This window comes from Loxodonta africana, chromosome 21 (genome assembly GCF_030014295.1).
Source record: "Loxodonta africana isolate mLoxAfr1 chromosome 21, mLoxAfr1.hap2, whole genome shotgun sequence".
NCBI classification, from domain to species: domain Eukaryota; kingdom Metazoa; phylum Chordata; class Mammalia; order Proboscidea; family Elephantidae; genus Loxodonta; species Loxodonta africana.
Window position 1 is genome coordinate 48,549,349 of NC_087362.1, and position 21,555 is coordinate 48,570,903.

Genomic DNA, 21,555 nt, shown 5'->3' on the forward strand with positions numbered 1-21,555 from the left:
AGGGTTTCTGTAAGGAAGACAGCTAACAGCAAATTTCCCTGTGGAAACTTCCATATAGTAACTATGTTTGTTTAAAATCTTTTATATAATTAACCAAAAACTGGGACACACTGCATATGAACAACTCAATTTAGATATTTTCCTTTTTCTTTTCGTGTTGAGATTTATTGTATTTTGTATACCATAACTCTGTTTTTGTAAGTCAGTTTTAGTGCTTCACCCTCCCCTAGAAAGAAGTAATGTTTTATGTGAAACAATGTTCCAACCTGTTTCATATCCTTCTGATTACTTTAAAGAATGCAAAGCAGATAAGAAGACTGTCCACAACAGTAGAAAAGTCTTGACCATGTATGTATAGGATTAAAAAAAAAAAAAGTAAGACTTTATTTAATTTCATTTTCAGTAGCAGAAGAATAAGACAGGCAGTTTGCACAACAAACAGGTAGGTTAGAAATAATTTATATTACCTGTTAGTCTTCTACTGAAATATAAAAATAGAAGCTAGTTTTTTTGAAAAATAAGCCCTGCTAGATTTTAAAGTACATCATAAAATGACTTATGTACTATAAAATTAAGAGTAACAGTTATTCTGGACTAAACCAAAAGCAAAGAAGTTTCCCAAATAAACCAAATGCTTCAAAGTCCAGAGTAGCAGGGGTGGGAGTTTGGGGACCATGGTTTCAGGCGATATCTAGGTCAACTGGCATGATAAAATCTATTAAGAAAACATTCTGCATCCTACTTTGGAGAGCGGCGTCTGGGGTCTTGAATGCTAGCAAGCAGCCATCTAAGATGCATAAATTAGTCTCAACCCACCTGGAGCAAAGGAAAATGAAGAACACCAAAGACACAAGGTAATTATGAGCCCAAGAGACAAAAAGCGGCCACATAAACCAGAGATTACATCAGCCTGAGACCAGAAGAACTAGATGGTGCCTAGCTACAACCAATGACTGCCCTGATAGGGAACACAACAGAGAACCCTGGAAGGAGCAGGAGAGCAGTGGGATGCAGACCTCAAATTCTCATAAAAAGACCAGACTTAATGGTCTGACTGAGACTAGAAGGACCCTGGAGGTCATGGTCCCCAGACCTTCTTTTAGCCCAAGACAGGAACCATTCCCAAAGCCAACTCTTCAGACAGGGATTGGACTGGATTAGAAGATAGAAAATGATACTGGTGAGGAGTGAGCTTCTTAGATCAAGTAGGCACATGAGACTATGTGGCCAGCTCCTGTCTCCAGGGGAGATGAGAAGGCAGAGAGGGACAGAAGCTGGCTGAATGAACATGGGAATATGGGGTGGAGAGGAGTGTGCTGTCTCATTAGGAGGAGAGCAACTAGGACTATATAGCAAGGTATACATAAGTTTTTGTATGAGAGACTGACTTGATTTGTAAACTTTCACGTAAAGCACAATAAAAATTAAAAAAAAATAACAGTTAATGCTAAGTGATAAAAGCAAATTCTCATTTTTATTAGAAAAATCATATACATTAGTATGTTCATAAAAAGTGTTCAAGAAAATACAACAGTTTGCTAATAGTGGTTATATGTGCAGGAGCAATTACCGGGAGTTCTATTTTTGAAGTTAAACATTTCTATAATGTTTGAGCTTTTTAATAACAAGTATGTGTTCTTTAATAAACAATAATAAAACTAATTTTTAAATATGTTCTACCAAATAAAAAATAAAAATGGATTAGAAAAGTAATTCTAGAAATAATTAATAGTAGAAACAATATAACAATGAGGGGAAGTCACCATTCAATAAACAGTGTAGGAACAATAGGGTATCAGCATGGAACTGCCTTAGATTTATATTTCATATCCTACAACGTACTTATACTGTTGGATGTTTTTGTAAACTTATTAAATTATAAATGCAGAGCAACCAACTCTGAAGTCAGATAAACCCCAGTTCGAGTCTTGATATTATTATGTACCTGTTGGGAGGTTTGAAGCACATGAGTTAGGTCTGTGAATCTGAGTTTCTTCATGTGTAAAACATAAAATACCACCCTCAAAGTGGTGTGTGTGTGTGTGTGTGTGTACTAGTAATACAATATACTTTGGAAGGAGTACAGAATCACAGACAGAGTCTAAGAACTGAAATTGAACAGATTCAGATTTGAATTCCAAAATAAGTTTGTGATTTTGGACAAACAATATTACTCCTCAATCTCAATTTCTAATCCGTAAGATTCTAAAACTAACCCTAATACTAACTGTACTGAGCAACTGAGAAGATTAATTACAGCAAGAAAATAAAAGCTAACTGTTTAACAGTGCCTAGAATACATAAGGCATTGAACATACATGATCTACAGAATGGGATAATTATGCAACACTGAAGAATACCTGGAGATGGTAGTTATCTCCAGAAAGATAGCAAGCTAATTGTGTTTTGCCTCCCTTTTCATATGTAAAAAAATTAAAAATAAAATTTTGACAGCGTAGTACACAGCCTTTCTCATTTATATTTCCTTAACACTCTTCATATCATTGTCGTACATGAGTTTTCTGTTTTGCCTGTCTTTTCCGCTTGACAAGTGATGCTCTGGAAGGGATTAAAACTCGAACTAAAAAACCAAGCCGGTTGTCGCTGAGCCGGTCCTGGCTCGTGGCGACCCTGCGTGTGTCAGAGGAGAACCGTCGTTGTCGCTGAGCCGGTCCTGGCTCGCGGCGACCCTGCGTGTGTCGGAGGAGAACCGTCGTTGTCGCTGAGCCGGTCCTGGCTCGCGGCGACCCTGCGTGTGTCGGACGAGAACCGTCGTTGTCGCTGAGCCGGTCCTGGCTCGCGGCGACCCTGCGTGTGTCAGAGGAGAACCGTCGTTGTCGCTGAGCCGGTCCTGGCTCGCGGCGACCCTGCGTGTGTCGGACGAGAACCGTCTCCACAGATTTTCAGCATCTGTGATCGTTCATAAGTAGGTCACCAGGACTTTCTTCCGAGACACCTATGGGTGGGTTTGAACCGCCAACCTTTTGGTTCCCAGCCGAGCACTTAACTGCACCACCCAGAGCATCCTATTAAAACTCAAGACAACATTAAAGTCAGTAATAATTACAATCCATTACCTCTACAGTGTATGGATGTCTTAACAATATTTATCTATCCACGGTTCTTCCACTTTGTTCTTAGTCACCCTTCAGTACTGTGTTGCAGTTTATGTAAGACTATTTAAAGTTCTGAATATATTCTCTTATACATTCATAGGGCAAAATTCATGTATTTTTTTAGTACACAATCTTTTTATGACTCTGCTTGACATTACACTTGCTTCTAACCTTACAGAGGTAGTTGTATCAAACTCCACATGACATCACTATAATAACATGCATATGTTGTAGCACACATAAATTTTAAGTACTGGTCAAAATATGGCAGTAAACTAATAAAGGGTTCATGCAAGGATCACTAACACACAGAAGAAGATGCATAGTAAATATTGGCTAGATGAATTATAAAAGATTCTGTCGCAAACAGATACATTTTTGCAGTCCTAATTTCCTTGTCCTGGTGTGATTGCCAGAAATATGTACGGCACTAGTAATGCAATCCAGTTAAAAATTGTTTCTAATTGCTCTAGATTAAGGATTTTTACATATATTTCGATTAAAATGCCTCACTCATCAGTATAGGGTCGCTCTCTCCATATACTGAATGCTATCATAATAACTCTGTATGTGTGATCTTTTTTAAAGTTGTTTTCCAATTTGCTGTTAAAAGAAATTTTGCCTTAGAACAAAATTCTCCTCCGTAACTATTATCAACTTAAAACATAGCTTACGGATGAGTAGTTTGTGCCTGTAGTGACATAAAAATGTAATCTTACCAGACGAACTAGATGGTGCTCAGCTACCACCGCCAACCACTCTGAAAGGGATCACAGTAGAGGGTTTCGGACAGAGCAGGAGAAAAATGTACAACAAAACTCAAATTTACAAAAAAAGACCAGATTTACTGGACTGACAGAGACAGGAGGAACCCCTGAGACTCTTGCCCCTGCACACCCTGCTAACTCAGAACTGAAGCCATTCCCAAAGTCCACCTTTCAGCCAAAGATTAGACAGGCCTATAAAACAAATAACACATGTGAGGAACGTGCTTCTTAGTGCAATCAAGAATACGAGGCCAAACGGGCAACACCTGCCCAAAAGCAAAGACAGGAAGGGACAGGAAAACCTGGACAAACAGATAAAAGGAACCTGGGGTGTAAAGACAAAGGGAACGGGGTGCTGACACACTGCAGGGATTGCAACCAATGTCACAAAACAATTTGTGTATAAATTTTTGAACGAGAAACTAATTTGTGCTGTAAACTTTCACCTAAAACACAACAAAATTAAGGAAAAAAATGAAAAAAAATGTAATCTTAAAGTGAGGAGACAATAATATATTAAAATATTCTTCTATATGTAAAGAAAGTCCTCACCTCACAAACCCAATGTATAGGCTTTTATCTATGCTTAGCATAAGTGATATGAAACAAACATGTCATTCTTAAAAACAATGTTTTCACAACAAAGAACTCGCTCCTATGTGCAAAGCACAATGGGATACTTAAAATGTTTGATATGTAGATCTTGTCCTCACGTTGTTTAGTTGAGGAGGAAAAGGAAGACATGTTCCCAAAGACATGAATTAATAAAGAAGAAATAACAATAGGGCAAAACTTGACAAATGTTATAAAAGAGGTATAAATAAAATGTTACAGGTTACAACTTAATGTAGCAATAGCAAACAGAAATAACTGAAAAATACTTCAAAAAATAGTTAATAATTTTTCCAACTATAGACACATACACACACACACAAAAATTCAACCAGTTTAAGTGCAAGGGAAATCTTTATCCGTATTTTTGTTGCTAAGTGGATGTGTCCTGTACTAGCTGGATAAACCGGATGGTTTGTTTTAGTTCAGCACTTCAAGTGATAAACTATAGACGGAAACATATTAACCCAGCACAATGGCTGTGTTCAAGAGGTCAGCAACCACTCCATCCTGAATATCCAGTCAGAGTCACCACTGGGAAAAAGAATGCCATCCAAGTTTCCATATCTTTAAACACTTCGTAATTTTTTTCTTTGTACAAGGAACTGCTATTAGTAACTGCCAGGTTTTTGTTGTCGTTAGGGATTTTCTGACCACACAGCAGAATTAACAGTTCAGGAAGAGAAGACAAAGACGTGCTCAAGTTCCTTCCCTCCTCATTCTTATAAAAGACACGATGAAGAGGTTCAGTTATAGTAAACTGAGAAATGTCAGAAGTTATAGACGTCAACTATGGAATGCTAAACTATAGCAGGATACATTGTTCAACTGACATCATATAACTATATTCACTGATAATTTGTTTTATTAATTATTGTAATTAAAAGGCAATAAAAACAAAAGTTGGATCAATTTGAGCAACAAAATAAATTAACAATAGTATTGAACTATAAGCCATAGAACAAAATATATATCCATGAACCCATACTGATGTAAATAAATGAATAAATAAATGGGGGAGAAGGGCTGGCTCTTTTTTTTTTAATTTTAATTGTGCTTTAAGTGAAAGTTTACAAATCAAGTCAGTCTCTCATACAAAAATTTATATACATCTTGCTGTATACTCCTAGTTGCTCTCCTAATGACAGCACACTCCTTCTCTCCACCCTGTATTCCCATGTCCATTCAGCCAGCTCTGTCCCCCTCTGCCTTCTCATCTCCCCTGGAGACAGGAGCTGACCACACAGTCTCATGTGCCTACTTGATCTAAAAAGCTCACTCCTCACCAGTATCATTTTCCATCTTCTAATCCAGTCCAATCCCTGTCTGAAGAGTTGGCTTTGGGAATGGTTCCTGTCTTGGGCTAAAAGAAGGTCTGGGGACCATGACCTCCAGGGTCTTTCTAGTCTCAGTCAGACCATTAAGTTTGGTCTTTTTATAAGAATTTGAGGTCTGCATCCTGCTGTTCTCCTGCTCCATCAGGGATTCTCTGTTGTGATCCCTGTCAGGGCAGTCATCAGTTGTAGCCGGGCACCATCTAGTTCTTCTGGTCTCAGGCTGATGTAATCTCTGATATATGTGGCCCTTTCTGTCTCTTGGGCTCATTACCTTGTGTCTTTGGTGTTCTTCATTTTCCTTTGCTCCAGGTGGGTTGAGACCAACTGATGTATCTTAGGTAGCCACTTGCTAGTGTTTGAGACCCCAGATGCCACTCTCCAAAGTGGGATGCAGAATGTTTTCTCAATAGATTTTATCATGCCAATTGACCTAGATGTCGCCTGAAGCCATGGTCCCCAAATCCCGGAGCAGCTCTTTCTTAAAGAAGAATTCCAATTCATAAATGTAGAAGGAATGAGAAAAATAAAAAATCATCATTAGAACACTACAGTAATAATTGTTGCAGGCAAGATCCACTGATGAATGCTAAAATTAGTGGGGGAAAGTTTAAAGAGTAACAGGATATATGCATAGTCTTAACATATCTCTCCCAAAATAATTAAAAAATAGTAATCTTATGCAGAGAAATCCAGCAGTAATCAAGGTTTATATCACCAGTATTAAGACATATCAACATCATGTCCCCTTGTCCCCAATGTGATACACTGAGGAAGATACATTGTTTCTGTGACATTCTTCCTAAAAATACATAACCTCAGTCTATTTGTGACAAAGCAGGAAATAAACCCAAATTGAGGGACATTTTACAAAGCCACTGAGCAATATTCTTCAAAAGTGTCAAGGTTATTAAAGACAAGGAACTGTCACAGAATGGAGGAGACTATGGAGACATTACAACTAAATGCAATGTGGGACCCTGAAGTGGTTCCTGGAACACAGAAAGGACATTAGTGGAAAACCAGTGAAAACCAAAAAAGACTGTAGCTTAGTTAATGTCTTAGTCATATAGTGCTGCTGTAACAGAAATACTGCAAGTGGATGGCTTTAACAAAGAGAAATTTATTCTCTCACTGTCTAGCAGGCTACAAGTCCAAAAACAGGGCATCAGCTCCAGGAGAAGGCTTTCTCTCTGTGTTGGCTCTGGAGGAAGGTCCTTGTCATCAGTCTTCCCTTAGTCTGGGAGCATCTTAGCCCAGGAACCTCAGGTTCAAAGGACACAATCTACTCCCAGTGCTGCTTTCTTGGTGGTATGAAGTCCCCAACTCTTTGCTTGCTTCCCTTTCCTTTTATCTTTGAGAGATAAAAGGTGGTACAGGCCACATCCCAGGGAAACTCCCTTTACATTGGATCAGGGATGTGACCTGGGTAAAGGTGGTGTTACAACCCCACCCTAATCCTTTTAAACATAAAATTACAATCACACAATAGAGGATAACCACAGGATGCTGGAAATCATAGCCCAGTCAAATTGATAGACACTTTTAGGGGACACAATTCAATCCATGACAACCAACATTAATTTCTTAGTTTCAATAATGATTATGTAAGATGTTAATATTAGGGGAAATTTGGTGAAGAGTATACAAGAACTCTGAACCATTTTTGTAACTTTTAAGTCTAAAATTATTTCAAAATAAAATTTCTAAAAAAAAAATCAAAACATAGTGAATCTAGAAAAGAGAAAAATAGTCATTATAATACTAATAAACCAAAGTTAATATTTGTGTCTTCCTTCTAGTTTTCTGTCTATGTTACTTTAACAGTCATAACCATACTGTACCTAGAATTTTATATCTTAACGGGGCCATCTCATAAAATCTGATAGCCTTTTAAATACTACTTTATTGTTATTGAAAACAGAAATGTTACATATTTTTCAGGTGATTTTTAAAATATTCTACGTCAAGAAAAAGCAGAAAGAATAAAAAATAAGTAGAAAAAAGAAGGACAACTCTGGGAGATGCGAATGATTAAGACTCCATTACTAGCCAAAAGGTTGCTTGTTTGAACCAACCCAGAGGGATCTTAAAAGACAGGTCTGGAGATCTGCTTCTGAAAGGTCACAGCCTTGAAAACCTATGGAGCAGTTCTACTCTGCACGTATGAGGTTGCCAGGAGTCAGAATCGATTTGATGGCAACTAACAACAACACTGCAAAGAATCTGCTACATAAAAGAACTAATTAAAAATGATACCATAAATAACTATGATTTAAGAACAGTTTGTTTTTCTGGAATATCTAGGGAAGATTTTTTTTTGAGGTTTCCCAAAAAGCTTTTGTCAGTGGTAAATGAGATCTAAACATTTAAGTTTAAATATTGAGGATGCTGTGTGCTGTTCTGTGACCACAGACTTCAACAGCCTTCTAAGAAAGATGGGTAATGTGAGTACCAACCAAGACTTGAATTCAAGCCCTGGATACCCCACCTATTAGCAGTGATACATTGACATAACAGATTTCTTGTACAGAAGCTTCAAAATCAGACTCTGACACTTCGCTTCTTCCCAGTGAAATACGGAAAATAATATCTGTTGTGGCAACCACATGGGAATGAGAGAAGTTTTAAAGAAATTTTTTTTTTGTAAAAAACATACACCCATTACTAAAAGATCATTTATCAAAATGGAATATTATTCAGCCATAAAGAGAAATGTAATTTTGATACATGTACAACAATGGATGAACATTGAAAACATGCTCAGTGAAGTAAGTTAGACACAAAAGGACAAATACTGTATGATCTCACTTACATGAAATATCTAAAATAGACAAGTGTACAGAGATAAAGTTTATCAGTGATTATCAGGGGCTGGCAGGAAGAGGAAATGAGGAGTTATTGCTTATAGGGTATTGAGTTTCTATTTGGGGTGAAAAAAACTTTTGGATGCATAGAGGTGATGGCTGCACAGCACGGTGAATGTAATTAATGTCACCAAATTGTACATTTAGAAAAGATTAAAATGGCTCCTTTTTTGTATATATATTTTACTACAATAAATCTTTTAAAAATAATTTATCAAGTACTTATTATATTACAAAAGCTTATGCTCTCGATAATGGAACTACAAAGATGAATCATGTAATACACCTGATCTTCAGAGTTCAGAACGAAGAAAGACATGTAAACATTAAGTGCAATACAGTGAGCTGAGGGTAAATTTTAGTAAATATGTTTTGGTGCAAAGTTTATTTTTTTTAACATTTTAAGTTAAAATGTCTGTATTAATTAAAAAAAATAAAAACATAAAATGCCCACAAGAAGTATTATCATATCATGTTTGTAAATGTTCTTCAGATCTGACTTTCTAACCATAATCAAAAGGCTACATACTCTGTGATTCTATACATATGACATTCTGGGAAAGGCAAAACCACAGGGACAGAAATCAGAGCAGCGGTTCCCCGAAGCTGGAGGTGGGGAAAAGGGACTGACTACAAAGGGGCATGAGGGTACTATCAAGAGTGATTAAAATATTATGTATCTTGATCATAGTGACAGTTGCATGACTGTATAAAAAACCAAACCAGAGGCAGAGCCAAGATGGCAGAGTAGTGAGGCTCTTTGAGTGGCTCCTCGTACAACAAAGACCAAACAAACTCATGTGAATCAATTATTTATGACAATCTAGGAGCCCTGAACATCGAAGGCAAAGTTGAGGAATCAGACTGAGTGACAGGGGAAGGATTAAACAGTTCAGAAGCTGACCCAGCAGGAACCAGCACTCTATAGGCTGGCCAGATCGGCTGGCATGCGTGATGAGGCAAACAGGGGCGTTCATGAAGCGTTTTCTACATGGGGTGAGACAGAGTGGACGAGAGTCTACCCAAGCCTTCAGAACCAGTGAAAAGTGGCACTCAATCAGCAAAAGATAAGTACATGTCTCTAACCTACCACAGAGATTAAAAAAACACCCCTTTGGGAAGAACCTCTCCCCCATTTACCTGCTTCCTCCACGCTCTCACCACATCCCAGGGCTGGCTTCAGCCATTCCTGCTTCCCCTGGGCCCAAAGTAGGACCTGTTACGTGCCTTGAGCCATTCTCCCAACCCTGGAGAGGCAACAAATCAACAAACAGGAAAAAATAACCTGCCAGCCCCACTAAGCCAGGAACTCAGGGCAGGCACAGTTCCTTTGTCTAGGCACAGGCATAAAGGGTCCTGGGACACTGAATGCCTTTCACCCCTGCATAGACCTGTGCGGGCCCATTTCAGCAGTGTAGGCCCTCATTAGCACAGTACAACAGGGTATATACCTGAAGCCTAATTTCACTGTATCAGCTATATGGTAGCCTGGCAGTTTGTGTCATCTGACACTGCTCTGGTCCATTAAGCAGGGTCTTCACCTACCCACATCAGGGGCTTGAGGACTGGAGGCTCCACCAACGCCACCTAGTCACCTGCCACAGGGGTCCAAGAATAAGTGGTGCCTCCCAGTCCTTACAGCCAATAGCATTGGGTGCCCACAACCCAGCTGCAAAACCTACCCACCTATGCATTCTAGGGAACAGGGACACACGTTCCTCCCAGACACTCAGGGGCAGCCATCAGCTCTCTGCCTTGCTCAGCACATGACCCCCTACTGGAGCTAGATACCTGTGCTTACTCCAAGCACCCCTGCCCGTCTAGGACTGTAGGCGAGAGCCTGCACCACACACTTGGTGACCGACTGCCTGGACACCTGAGCTGAATCCATACAAAAAAAGTAAGCGGATTCCTGGGCTCATACACCTAGTAATAGATCTAACCACCTGGTGATGGGATATTAGAGCTTCAAAGGCACCAATAATCAAACTAGCTCACATGAGCAACTTATGTGGGCATATCAAAATGAAACAAAACAAGAAGCTAGGACACAGTAAACAAACATAAAATAAATATATATAATAACTTATGGCTCAGAGGCAACAGTCATTATCAAATCACAGAAAGAGGCAGACCATGATGGCTTCAGCAAGCTCCCAAAACAAAGAATCAAGAAATCTTCCAGAGGAAGATAAAATTCTTGGAATTACTGGAGGTAGAATACAAAAGATTAATATACAGAATTCTTCAAGAGACCAAGGAGATCCAGCAATACGCAGAACAAGCCAAGGAACACACAGACAAAGCAATACAGGAACTTGAGAAGATGATGGAAGAGCACGATGACAAATTTAACAGGCTGCAAGACTCCATAGGAAACCCTGGTATCGTGGTGGTTAAGTGCTACTGCTGCTAACCAAAGGGTCAGCAGTTTGAATCCACCAAGCGCTCCTTGGAAACTCTATGGGGCAGTTCTATTCTGTCCTATAGGGTCGCTATGAGTCGGAATCGACTCAGCTGCACTGGGTTTGGTTTTTTTTTTTTAAGACTCCGTAGAGAGACAGCAAACAAAAATCCAGAAGATTAACAATCAAATATTGGAATTAGATAACTCAATAGAAAACTCAGCAGAACTGAGTCAATGGAAGTCAGAATTAGTGAGACTGAAGATAAAGCACTTGATACCAACTTATTTGACGAAAAATCAGATAAAAGAATTAAAAAAAAATGAATAAACCCTAAGAATCACGTGGGACTCTATCAAGAGGAATAACCTATGAGTGATTAGAGTATCAGAATGCGGGGGGGGGGGGGCGGCGGATAACAGAATATACAGAGAATTGTTGAAGATTGAGTTGGCAAAAAGTATCCCTGATAAATTGTGAAAGATGAAAAGATATCTATCCAAGATGCTCATCAAACCCCATAGAAGGCAGATTCCAAAAGAAAGGCACCAAGACATATCATAATCAAACTTGCCAAAACCAAAGAAAAAGAGAATTTTAAGAGTAGCTAGGGATAACCCAAAAGTCACCTAAAAAGGAGAGTCAGTAAGACACCTTGGACTACTCAGCAGAAAACGTACAGGCAAGAAGGCAATGGGATGACATATACAAAGCTCTGAAGGAAAAAAACTGCCAGCCAAGAATTATATATCCAGCAAAACTGTCTCTCAAATATGATGGCGAAACTAGAGGATTTCCAGATAAACAGAAGTTTAGGGAATTTTAAAAAACCAAACCAAAATTACAATAAATACTAAAGGGAATCCTCCGGTTAGAAATCAATAACATCAGATAACAAACCAAGACTAGAACACAGGACAGAGGAACCAGATATAACCCAAATAGGGGAGTCACCAAAAAAAAAAAAAAAAAGCTAAAACCATGCAAATAGGGAAAGACAGACAACAATATGTAAAAGACGACAACATTAAAAAAAAAGGGGGGGGACTAAAAAAGGTAGTCATAGATCTTTCACATGGAGAGGAACTAAAGGCAATATAAAGAAATAAAAGATTGTTTTTTTTTTTTAATTTAGAAAAATAGGGGTAAATTTTAAGGTAACCACAAAGGAAACTAACAATCTTACACATCAAAATAAAAAACTAGAAAAACATAGACTTAGCAAATTGAAAACCAACAACAGTGAAAAAGATGAAAAGAAAATAATAAAAATGACTCAGCACACAAAATTAAGTACAATAAAGAAACTCTCAACAATACATGCACACACAAAAACATCAAAATGACAGCACTAAACTCATACCTATCAATAATTATGCTGAATGTAAATGGACTAAATGCATCAATAAAGAGATAGAGAGTGACAGAATGGATAAAAAAACACGATCCGTCTATGTGCTGCCTACAAGAGACATACTTGGGACTTAAAGACATAAACTAAAACTCAAAGGATGGAAAAAATATATCAAGCAAACAACAATCAAAAAACAGCAAGAGTGGCAAAACAGATGTTAAAGTAAAATCCACCATAAAGGATAAGAAAGGACACTATATAACGATTAAAGGATCAATACACCAGGAGGACATAACCATAAACAATAAAGATCACAAAAGAAATAATAAGGTCAACGCTAGAAGCCCTAATACATGGCATAAACAGAATACAAAACATTACTAACAATGCATAAACACTAGAAGAGAAACTAGATAACTGGGAGCTCCTAAAAATCAAACACTTATGCCTATCAAAAGACTTCATTAAAAGAGTAAAATGACAACCTATGGACTGGGAAAAAATTTTTGCCTACAAAAATCCTCAGCAACAAAAAGACAATGAGCCCAACAAAAAAAGGGCAAAGGATATGAACAGGCACTTCATCGAAGAAGACATTCAGGCAGCTAAAAGATACATGACAAAATGTTCATGATCATTAGCCATTAGAAAATGCAAATAAAGCTACAATGAGATACCATCTCACCCCAACAAGGTTGGCATTAATCCAAAAAATGCAAAATAATAAATGTTAGAGAGGTTGTGGAGAGACTGCAACACTTATACACTGCTGGTGGGAATGTAAAATGGTACAATCACTTTGGAAATCAATTTGGCACTTCCTTAAGAAATAGCAGTATCACATGATCCAGCAATTCTACTCCTTGGAATACATCCTAGAGAAATAAGAGCCCTCACACAAACAGATACATGCACGCCCCTGTTAATTGCAGCACTATTCACAACAGCAAAAAGTTGGAAATGACCTAGGTGCCCATTAAAGGACGAATGGATAAACAAATTATGGTACAGTCACACGATGGAATACTGCGCAATGATAAAGAACAACGATGAATCCATGAAACATAACATGGATGAATCTGGAAGGCATTACGCTGAGTGAAATTACTCAGTCGCAAAAAGACAAATATTGGATGAAACCACTATTATAAGAACTCGAGAAAAGGTTTAAACACAGAAGAAACCATTTTTTGATGGTTACGAGAGTGGGGAGGGAAGGGGAGTGAAATACACTAACTAGATAGTAGACAAGAATTATCTTAGGTGAAGGGAAGTACAACACACAATACAGGGTAAGTCAGCACAACTAAACCAAAAAGCTAGGAAGTTTGGCTTTTGGACTAAATCAAAAGCTAGGAAGTTTCTTGAATACAACCAAACACTTCGAGGGACAGAGTAGCAGGAACAGGGGTCTGGGGGCCATGATTTCAGGGGCATTTAGGTCAATTGGTATAATAAAGTTTATTAAGAAAATGTTCTTCATCCCACTTTGGTGAGTGGTGTCTGGAGTCTTAAAAGCTAGCAAGCAAGCAAATAACCATCTAAGATACATAAATTCACCTCAACCCACCTGGAGCAAAGGAGAATGAAGAATATCAAAGACACAAGGTAAAATATGAGCCCAAGAGACAGAAAAGACCACATAAACCAGAGACTCCATCAGCCTGAGACCCGAAGAACTAGATGGTACCCGGCTACCATCAATCACTGCCCTGACCGAGAACACAACAGAGGATCCCTCATGGAGCAGGAGAATAGTGAGATGCAGATCTTAAGTTCTCGTAAGAAGACCAGGCTTAATGGTCTGACTGAGACCGGAGGGACTCTGATGATCATGGTCCCCAGATCCTTTGAGAGCCCAAGACTGGAACCATTCCCAAAAGCAACTCTATAGACAGGGATGAGCCTGGACTATAAGACAGACAATGATGCTGGTGAGGGGTGAACTTTGTAGCTCAAGTAGACACATGAAACTATGCAGGCGACTCCCATCTGGTGGTGAGATAAAAAGGAAGAGGGGGACCGAAGCTGATTGAATGGACACAGGGAAGACAGGGTGGAGAGGAGGAATGTTCTGTCTCACTAAGGGGAGAGCAGCTGGGAGTGCACAGCGGGGTGTGTATGGCTTTTTGTATAAGAGACTGACTTCATTGTAAACTTTCACCTAAAGCACAATAAATGAATTAAAAAAAAAAAAGCAGCTAGCGAGCGGCCATCTAAGATACATCAATTACCCCCAACCCACCTGGAGCAAAGGAGAATGAAGAACACCAAAGACAGAAGGAAAATATTAGCCAAGAGACAGAAAGGGCCTCATAAACCAGAGCCTCCATGAGCCTGACACTGGAAGAGCTAGATGGTGCTCAGCTACCATCAATGAGGGCCCTGACAGGGAACAAAACAGAGAGTCCCTGACGGAGCAAGAGAAAAGTGGGGTGCAGAACTCAAACTCTAGTAAAAAGACCAGACTTAATGGTCTGAGACTGGAGGGACCCTGGAAGACATGCCCCCCATACTCTCTGTTAACCCAGAACGGAAACCATTCCCGAAGCCAACTCTTCAAAGATTAGACCAGACTATAAGACATAAAATGATACTAATGAAGAGAGTGCTTCTTAGCTCAAGTAGATACATGGGACTAAATGGGCAGCTCCTGTCTGGAGGCGAGATGAGAAGATGAAATGGGACAGGAGCTGGTTGAGTGGACACAGGAAATCTAGGGTAGAACAGAGGGGTGTGCTGTCACATTACAGGGAGAGCAACTATGGTCACATAACAATGTGCGTCTAAATTTTTGTATGAGAAGTTAACTTGAACTGTAAACATTCGCTTAAAGCACATTAAAAAAAAAAAAAAACCCCAAACCAAACTCACTGCCGTGGAGTTGGCTCCAACTCATAGTGACCCTACAGAACACAGCAGAAGTGCCCCATAGGGTTTCCAAGGTGGTAAGTCTTTATGGAAGCAGACTGCTGGTAGGTTCGAACTGGCAACCCTTTAGTTAGCAGCTGAGTGCTTTAACTACTGCACCAGCAGAGCCCCTACACCTATCAAAATCCATAGAACTGTATATCTACTTCCAAATTCTCATTTTGGTTAATGGCATCACCAGTTGCCCGAGTTCAAACCGAGTCACCTTAACCCCTCTCTGTAAATCAACTCTCCAACCATAAACATATAGGTAACAGACTGGCAAGTGCCATTAAGTCTTCCTCTAAAATGTCTCTCTTCTATTTTCCATTTCCATTGCCATTCATCAGTTATTAAAAGGGTTGACATTACTGTATGTAAATTATACCTCCATAATCTCACTTTAAAAGTATCTGACTTTCTTAAGGTAGAATACACATTTTTTAAATATGTGTATGAAACCATCAAGAAACTTAAATAAGTTATGGGCACTTTCAGTCTAGAAATATAAAACCTAGTTTCTATGACCATTGGGTATAAACCATTAAATAACTGAAAAAATTTACAACCAAAAGATAGGGCCCTTTCAAATCTAACTGTAAATATATTATTCACTGTCTCAGAGAACTGAGTTCATTTTTTTCCTCCTTGCTCTATTACTGACTCACTACATGGCCTTGAGCAAATTACTTAATCTTTAGAATTGTATTATTATCATCTATGTAGTAATAGCTATTATATTGCCATTACATGCTCTCAAGATTCTCAGCTAAATATAAATTATCACACACTGCAATACTATCTATTCTGCCTTTGGAGGGACCTCCTCATAATTCTAGAGGTTTATTAGAATCTTCTTTGAGTTGACATCTCCAGTGATCCAAACACTAAACTAACATCTCCCTATTTACCAGCAATTCTGTGATGGCTCTTTATGGTCATGATCTAATTTTCCTTAGGTCATTTAACCCGTCGCTGTTGAGTTGACCTGGACTCACAGCAACCCTACAGTACAGAGTAGAAATACCCCATAGGGTTTCCAAGGCTATAAATCTTTACAGAAGTAGGCAGCCACGTCCTTCTCCTGCAGAGTGACTGGTGAGTTCGAACCACAGACCTTTCAGTTAGCAGCTGAGTGCTTCACCACAGAGTCACCAGAGCTCCCTTAGGTCATTTAACCCTTTCTACAACCATAGTTCCATGAGTCATAATATGGTAATCAGGGCTAAGTAATGAAAAGTTCCTGCCTCTGATTTGATGTCTTATCAGTACCACAAATTCAAGAATAGTAGACATCCGGCTGGCTGAACTAATACCCATTCCCAACCCTCCACTCTCTTCTGCCTGTCTTCACTCTAAAGGCTGAAAACGCTAAATATCCACTTCTTCAATCTCCTTCGAGGAATCAGATAGACTACATCTGTGGAAAGAGATGATGGAAAAGTTCAATATCATCAGTCAGAACAAGGCCAGGGGCCGACTGCAGAACACACCATCAACTGCTCATACCCAAGTTCAAGTTGAAACTGAAGAAAATTAGACCAAGTCCACAAGTGCCAAAGTATGACCTTGAGCATATTCCACCTGAATTTAGAGAGCATCTCAAGATTTGATGTGTTGGAACACTAATGACCAAAGACCAGACGAGCTGTGGAATGACATCAGAGAAATCACACATAAAGAAAGCAAGAAGTCTTTAAAAAGAAAGGAAAGAAAGAAAAGACCAAAGTAGATGTCAGAAGAGACTCTGAAACTTGCTCTTGAATGTCAAATAGCTAAAGCGAAAGGAAGAAATGAAGAAGTAAAAGAGCTGAGCAGAAGATTTCAAAGGGCAGCTTGAGAAGACAGAGTAAATTATTATAATGACATGCGCAAAGACCTGGAGGTAGAAAACCAAGAGGGAAGAACATGCTCCGCATTTCTCAAGCTGAAAGAACTAGGAAAAAAAAAATTCAAACCTCAAGTTGCAATATTGAAGGATTCTACAGGGAAAATTTAAACGACGCAGTGCACATCAAAAGAAGATGGAAGGAATACACACAGTCACGATACCAAAAAGAATTGGTCAATGTTCAACCTTTTCAGGAGTTAGCATATGATCAGGAACCAATGGTACTGAAGGAATAAGTCCAAACTGCACTGAAGGCACTAGCAAAAGACAAGGCTCCAGGAATTGACAGAATACCAACTGAGATGTTTCAACAAATGGATGAAGCGCTAGAAATGCTCACTCATTTATGCCCAGAAATTTGGAAGACAGGTACCTGGGCAACCGACTGGAAAAGATCCATATTTATGCCTATTCCCAAGAAAGATGATTGAATTGAATGCAGAAATTACTGAATGATATTAATGTCACATGCAAGCATAATTTTGCTGAAGATCATTCAAAAGCGGTTGTAGAAGTATACTGACGGGGAACTGCCAGAAATTCAAGCCGGATTCAGAAGAGGCCATAGAACCAGGGATATCATTGCTGATGTCTGATGGATCCTGGCTGAAAGCAGAGAATATCAGAAAGATGTTTACCTGTGTTTTATTGACTATGCAAAGGCATTCAACTGTGTGGATCATAATAAACTATGAATAACACTTCAAAGAGTGAGAATTCCAGAACACACTTAACTGTGGTCATGAGGAATCCGTACATGGATCAAGAGGCAGTTGTTTGAACAGAACAAGGGGATACTGCATGGTTTAAAGTCAGGAAGGGTGTGTGTCAGGACCGTATTCTTTCACCCTGCCTATCCGATTTGTATGCTGAACAAATAATCCGAGAAGATGGACTATATGAAGAACAGGGCATCATGATTGGAGGAAGACTCATTAACAACCTGCGTTACGTAGATGACACAACCTTGCTTACTGAAAGTGAAGAAGATTTAAATACTTACTTACAAAGATCAAAGACCACAGCCTTCAATACGAATTGTACCTCCATGTAAAGAAAATAAAAATCCTCACAAGTGGACCAATAAGCAACATCATGCATGATAAACGGAGAAAAGACTGAAGTTGTCAAGGATTTCATTTTACTTGTACCCACCATCAACACCCATGGAAGCAGCAGTCAAGAAATCAAAAGACACATTGCGATGGGCAAATTTGCAGCAAAAGACTTCTTTAAAGTGTTGAAAAGCAAAGTTGTCGCCTTGAAGACTACAGTGCGCCTGACCCAAGCCATGGCATTTTTCAGTTGCCTTATATGCATGCAAAAGCTGGATGATGAATAAGGAAGACTGAAGAAGAATTGATGCCTTTGAATTGTGGTATTGGCAAAGAATATTGAATATACCATGGACTACCAAAAGGATGAACAAACCTACCTTGGAAGAAGTACAACCAGGATTCTCCTTAGAAGCAAGGATGGCAAAACTACGTCTCACAAACTTTGGACATTTTATCAGGAGGGATCAGTCCCTGGGGAAGGACATCATGCTTGGTAAAGTAGAGGACCAGAGAAAAATAGGAAGATCCTCATCAAGATGGACTGACACAGTAGCTGCAACAATGGGCTCAAGCATAACAACAATTGTGAGGGTGGCATGGGACCAGGCAATGTTTCATTCTGTTATACACAGGGTTGCTATAAGCTGAAACAAACTCAATGGCACCTAACAACAACAACTTCCCTTGCAATTATTGGTGGCCATGTTTTTTTTTTTTTTATGTAACTCAGTTCCAGAAAGCAAGAAGTAAGCTGAAATCTGCTGGTGCAACTGTGAAAGCTTTTCTTGATAAAGAGTACAGAAGCAAACAACTTTTCCTTTCCCCCCTTCCTGCCTTGAAATTATGTCATAAGGCAGCTTTAGATATGTCTGGAGCTGCAACCATGAAATAAATGAGCTTATTACAAATAAAAAGCACAGAGAAACCTGGATCTTTGATGACATCATGGAGTACTGCATTATTCTTAGAACAGCCTACCTTATTATTGGAGATTAAAAAAAAAAAGTCATAAGAGGGAGTCATTGCTTAGGGGGCACTCAGCTTCTATTAAAGGTGGTGGGAAAAAATTAGAAATGGATGGTGGTTTTGTTTGCACAACATGGTGAATGTAATTAATGTCAGTGAATTATACATGTAAAAAATGCTGAAATAGCAAATGTTTTGTTATATATACACTTGACACAATTAAAAAAAAAGTCTTTGTTGCTTGTTATGGACTAAATTGTGTCCCCCTAAAATGTATGTCAGCTTGGCTAGGCTATGATTCCCAGTATTATGTGGGTGTCCTTCACTGTGTGATTTGATGTAATTTTCCTATGTGTTGTAAATCCTAACCTCTATAATGTCAATGAAGCAGTTATGTTAATCAGGCAGGACACAATCTACAGGATTAGGTTGTATTTTGAGTCAATGTCTTTTGAGATATAAAAGAGAGAAGCGAGCAAAGAGGGGCCTCATTATCATCAAGCATTAAGAGCCAAGAATGAAGTATGTCCTTTGGACCCAGGTTCCCTGTGTTTTGAGAAGCTCCTAGACTGGGGAAGATTGATGACAAGGACCTTCCTCCAGAGCCGATAGAGAGAAAAGGCCTTGCCCTGGAGCTGGTGTGCTAAATTTGGACTTTTAGCTTCTAAACTGTGACAGAATAAATTTCTGTTATGGCAGCACTTGATAACTAAGGCATTCCTTAAGCATTCTTGGTTGGGTTTTCATTCCCTGGCAGCCAAAAGTGTTCCTAACTTACACAATGCCCGAAACCCAATTCATCTTTCCCATGTCATACCTTCTTCTATTTTTAAATTCCTCATTGTGGTTAATGGCATCACCAGTTGCCCACGTTAGAAATTCAGTCACCTTTAACTTCTCTCTGCAAATCAACTCTCTAAACATAAACACACAGGTAACAGATCAGCAAGTGCCATTAAGTCTTCCCCTAAAATGCCTCTTTTCTATTCTCTATTTTCACTGCCATTCATCACTTCTCAATGGGACTAAATACAAAATCTCCTTTCAGTAGCTAGACTGTCCTTCCTAATCCATCTCCTATACTGCTACCAGTTATACTTCTAAAACGTAGTGCTAATCAAGCGCCTTCCTGCTTAAAAATCTTTAATTTTGCCTAGGGGGAAAAAAGTTCAAATTCCTTTATGTAGCATGAAATGTTCTTAATAATCTTTTCAGCCTCATTTCTGCCACACCCTTCATGCTCTCCATGCTTCAGCAATCTGGATCTCTGCCACTGCAGTTTACTCACATGACTGGGCCTTGATTCACTAAGTTCTCTGTAAACAGAATGTCCTTTCCTTCTTCCCAAGTTCCAGAGGACTATATATACATAGCATACATGTAATACAGCATTTTGGTTAAAAGTACTAGTTTTGGAGAAAAGAAAAATGCTAGCTCTGGTATCAGAGCTGAGTTCGAACTATAGCTTCTTTACTTACATACTAGCTCGGTGACATCAAGCAAGTTACCTAATTTTCAAAACCTCTATTTTCCCATCTGTAAACTGGTTTGACAATTAAGTAATTCATGTAAAGCATTGGGTTGCTCTGTAAATGCCACTATAGGCGTTTCAGCAATCTTTGTTTTTAATGCCAAGTCTAGACTCTAGCACATACAATGACCAAAAAATGTAAAATGAATGAAGAAAAAATTTTCAAAATAATTAGTATATACAATTAGTAGAAACCCTGGTGGCGTACTGGTTAAGTGCTACAGCTGTGAACCAAAGGGTCAGCAGTTCAAATCCGCCAGGCGCTCCTTGGAAACTCTATGGGGCAGTTCTACCCTGTCCTATAAGGTCGCTATGAGTCGGAATTGACTCAATGGCACTTGATTTGGTTTTTGGTTTTTATACAATGAGTAAGTTCTTGTGATATTGCTTAAGGCTGGCTTTGAAAAGTTGTCTTTAATGACTATGATACAGACTTAAACATAAAACAATTATTATTTTCTTATATTACTCAGGAGATAAATATATAATAATTCTGACTGAAGCCTGTATATGTATCTACCAATTATTCCTATACTCTAAATCAAATGCACAATTCATGAATTTTCAGTCAATTTTTAAGAGAAATAATGTTTTTTTTTTTAAACCAAGTGCCATTTTCCTATTTACAGTCACTTTCAAGATACAACTCTATTTTGCTAATTGAAATATACACGCAAACTACAGGTCATAAATAAAATAAAAAATGGTACAGATGGATCAGTAAAAAACAATTACCAGTATCAG

General features: G+C 38.8%; 1 protein-coding gene and 1 long non-coding RNA gene across 4 annotated transcripts in view; both read right to left on the reverse strand.

The window, feature by feature from the left end:
• SNTB2 (syntrophin beta 2) overlaps positions 1 to 21,555 on the reverse strand; it is a 119,138-nt gene that overhangs the window by 61,945 nt on the left and 35,638 nt on the right. The window lies entirely within an intron of this gene.
• The window catches only part of LOC135228366 (uncharacterized), a 55,127-nt gene continuing 35,027 nt past the window's right edge, over positions 1,456 to 21,555 (reverse strand). Inside the window, exons 4-6 of the long non-coding RNA XR_010318858.1 lie at positions 20,098 to 20,196; positions 6,104 to 6,310; positions 1,456 to 3,026 (exon numbers count right to left, since the gene is read on the reverse strand). This is a non-coding gene — a long non-coding RNA (uncharacterized LOC135228366). The remainder of the gene's footprint in view (positions 3,027 to 6,103; positions 6,311 to 20,097; positions 20,197 to 21,555) is intronic.